A 4,427-nucleotide genomic window follows, 5' to 3' on the forward strand; every position below is an offset into this window, starting at 1 on the left:
TTGTTCCAGAAAAAGAAAGATGGAATGCTTCGATTATGTATTGATTACAGAGGGTTGAATCAATCAACTGTCAAGAATAAGTACCCTATTCTTAGAATAGATGAGCTTCTTGATCATCTTCAGGGTGCGAAGATCTTCTCCAAGATTGATCTCAAGTTTGGTTACTATCAGATAAGAATCAAGGACGAAGATATCCCAAAGACGGCCTTCAACACAAGATATGGGCACTTTGAGTTCCTAGTTATGTCATTCGGGCTTACGAATGCACCTGCCACCTTCAACAGGTTAATGCAGGATAACTTTAGGCCATATCTTGATGACTTCGTACTCGTCTTCTTCGACGACACTTTAGTCTATTCCAAACAAGAGAAAGATCATGAGTCCCAACTTCGGATTGTCCTTGAGACAATGAGGTCACATAAGTTGTATGCTAAGATGAAGAAGTGTGCATTCTTCAAACGTCAGATTGAATATCTGGGATTCATCATATCAGCGGAAGGAATCTCAGTGGACCCAGCCAAGGTCAAAGATGTGCTAGAATGGCCAATACCAAACAACTATCAAAGAAATACACAGCTTTCTTGGATTGACAGGATGGTATAGGGTCTTCATCAAAAACTATGCTTTGATTGCAGCACCTCTGACAGACTTACTGAAGAAGAAAACATCCATTGCATGGTCAACTCCCGAACAAACCAGCTTTGATAGATTGAAGCAAAGTTTGGTATCAGCACCTATCCTAAAACTTTCAGACCTCAATAAGGAGTTCGAGGTAGTAACAGATGCTAGCACACTTGCCTTAGGTTGTGTGCTCATACACGAAGGTCATCGTGTAGCGTACGCTTGCCTTAGGTTGTGTGCTCATACACGAAGGTCATCCTGTAGCGTACTCTTTAAGGAAACTAAAGAGGGATGAGGACATCTCGATTCCTCCAAGGGGGAGAGAATGTAACAATTCCGATCTCAAAACCGCACTTCTCACGAGAACCTCCTCTTACTAAAAATCCAAATGATTAATTATTAGTATTATGGAATTTTTTTCAAATTATTCCCTCCTTCCCCCAACGGACTGTCGTGCTGGGGGAGAGGGAGGGAAGGCAGGATGACTAAGCATCCCTGCTGGATGCCATGGAGGGGGCAAAGGAATGCATGATGCCACATGGGCGAGGGAGGATCCCCTCCGCTCAGCTATATAAGCTATGGGAGGAGAGTAGGAGGGGAGAGCCATTAGATTGCTGACACTGTTGTTAAGGAGGGGAGAGGGTCATGAGGAAAGTTGTCGCTGCTGTCGAGTGTGTGAGGTGAAGCCAGGGAGGTGGTTGGGGGGAAGAGAGAAGGGAAGCCATCACACTGCTTATCGCTGCCGTAGAGCTGGAGAAGGAAAGCCGCCGCTGCCATTCGCCAGGCCACCATCGAAGCGCCTGCTACCGCCATACTCCTTCCTCCACGTGCCTTTTTGGAAGCTTCTTGAAGCTTCAAAGGGGGCTGTCATAAGCCCCCTTTCATATTGCATCCCCCCCACAAATTCTTTCTTGTGGGCTTCCTCCTAGCCCTTGTTCATGTGGGTTGATAGCCCCCCCCTCCCGGAATTCAAAGGCCCCTTCTCGTGGCTTTATTAAACCTTTCTCTCGAAAGTTCTTATAACCACTCTTCCCCTCCCCGGGATTTAAAACCCCCCTTGTGGGTTTCCCCCACCCACGGAATTCAAAGGCCCTTAATCCTTTCTTGTGGGCCTCCTTCAAAGCCCCTTAATCCTTTCTTTTGGGCCTCCTTCAAAGCCCCTTTTCCGTGTTGTCCCATCCAAGCTTTTATAAGCCCATTAAGTTTTTTTTCCCCCCCCTCGTATTCTTACACAAGGGTTCATCTTAACCTCGAGGTCCCTTAGAACCCCCTTGCTATTGGCCTTCACAAACACCCTTTTTCCCCTTAGGTTCCCCACAAGTTCCCCTTTAGCCAAATTTAAGGAGGAAAGACCTATAAAGCCTTCTAAAGCCAACTCTGAAAGACGGTGCAATTAGTCACAAAGGGAGTTTCGTGTTCGAAGAAGATCGGCCAAGATCATAAATTTGCATCCAAGACGGAAAGGCTGCATTCGCGATGGCTCCTAAGAAAGCACAAGGCGCAACCGCAGGAGGATTGTCTCCTAACATCCATGTGTACATTTCACCACAATTCCAGGTTCTTATTCCTAAATTTGATTAACGTCATAATATTTCAATTATGCATGGATCATTTGAGTAATGAGGATGCATGTTTTTACATAAAATCCTAAAGCTTAGTAGCATGAGTCTTGTTTGCATGTTATAAGATGATCAATTGGAATTATGCTATAACTTAACCTATGATTTGATCTTAACCTGAAAAGTTAGGGTTTGTAAATCAACTTACACGTAGACAATGAATCATGTGGTTATGGAAATGGTAGCGTAATTATCTTCAAGAATAAACAAGTTAAATTGGTTTAAACCTAAACACCTAGAACCGTGAGGAACTCATTTAGGACTTGGAAGGGTTAATTCAATGCAATATATCCCAAAGAGATAACTAGGATTTAACATGTTGAGGACGTAACCTAGTCGCTCGTATTGCCAAAGCTGAAACTCCTATACCCTAAAAACTTGGCCACCTTCACTGAATGTAGGGACAGTAGGACATACTTGTGAGAAATGATCTAGGGTTTTTACCCCAAGGATCTCTCGCTAAAAAGATGAAACTGGCTTTGAACTTGGAATCCTAGGACCGACAATGTCAGCCTAATGCAATCAAGAATGGATTTCTATATCTAATTATGATACCGTGATTAGAAGATGTTGTTGACGGGTAAATTAGCCCATGGATTAGATGTGACACTCATGCAACAAGTTGCAGTATCGCATGATCTTGTGATTTGATCACAATGAAATGGCCAATTCCTCGGAATGAGATTGGCAGATTCTTACGCAAGTTATCTTGCAAGCATTTGCTTTGGGATATGTAAGGAAGAATGTGTATGAAACAAGAGGGGTTTTATCCTGTAGTGGAGTTATAGAAAGTATAGATAGATCTTGGGGTTTTGAGAAAGGTGCAATATCTTTACTATATCCTTTTTATATAACCAACTAAACAATAAAAAAACTTGACACCAATCTCCATTCCTCTTTCTTCCTCTCCTTGGCTTTACTTTTTCCCTTTTTGTGTGTTTGAAATGAAAGAAGAGGTGAGTCATGAGGAGGTGAGGCATGAAGAGACTAGGTGAGGCATGAAGAGACTACATGTCGGTTAAACTCAAGCTTTAGAACCGCAAAAAATGCAAAAAAGGAAAGGCGCAGTTTGAAAAGAAATAATTTAAGTATGGTTTGAGTCAGGTAACCTAAGGTGGGTTAGGGTTAGGGTTAGGGTTAGTGGGATGGTAACTAGGGTTAGTGGGATCCTGGTTAGGGTTACGGTTAGTAGTCCTAGGGTTAGGGTTAGGGTTAGGCTTAGTTAGGGTTAGGTTTAGTTAAGGTTAGGTTTAGTTAACCTAACTAAGGTTAGTGGGAACTAACTAGGGTTAGTAACCAACTAACTAGGGTTAGTTTGAGTTAACTAGATTAGAGTTAAATTTGAACTTAAGTTAAGTTAATGGTGCTCACCTCTCTCATTTCTAGTGAGGGTGATCGAGAGCCCCCACCTAGGCAACCCCCACAAAGCCCTCGACCTTTTCGTTCTCCTGCACCACTCTCCCTCCTCGCTTGACATGCACTACCCTCTACCTCACTTGATACACGTGCCTCTATAGATGCACATGCTTCGGCCAATCCATGTACCTTAGCTGATCCCTGTGTAGGTAAAGATGTGATAGGTGTCCCAGACATCACATTGAAAACCTCATCTGCAGTGGGAGGGCGACCAAGATAATTGGTCATCTCCCCCATGAATTGCTCCTTGTTGAATCCAGTGCTGGAGGATCTAGGATTCCATATCTACAAAAGAAAAATCATATTACCCTGTGCAGATAAAACATATTATATACAGCGTCTATACCTGTGTCTCTGTGCACGTCTATACCTGCGTCTCTATGAGCATCTGTCAGCGCGTGTATCATCGCGTGTACACTGTAGAGCACACGCGCTGGCACACGTGCTCAAAGACGCACCCCCAGAGAAACATTTTTCGCGTCTATATCTGCGTCTACACTGAGATGTAGACGCACTATCAGACGCGCTTGGTCGGCTGATTTTAGCAGACGACCGCCATTGATGATTTACAAAATGCAATACATAATGGAATCACAAATCCTAAATACACAGACACAGCAGAGAGAGGAAGAGAGAAACACAGAGAGAGAGAGAGAGAAAGAGAGAGAGAGAGACTCACCTTGGGTGTTTGGTGTGGCGGGTGGTGGCGCTTCTTCCTTCTCTTTCTTCCTCTCCTTGGTAAGTTACCCTTTCTTGATGCTTGCTTACTTA

This window comes from Lygodium microphyllum, chromosome 9 (genome assembly GCF_053477565.2).
Source record: "Lygodium microphyllum isolate KBCC chromosome 9, Lygodium_microphyllum_v1.1.10, whole genome shotgun sequence".
NCBI lineage: Eukaryota > Viridiplantae > Streptophyta > Polypodiopsida > Schizaeales > Lygodiaceae > Lygodium > Lygodium microphyllum.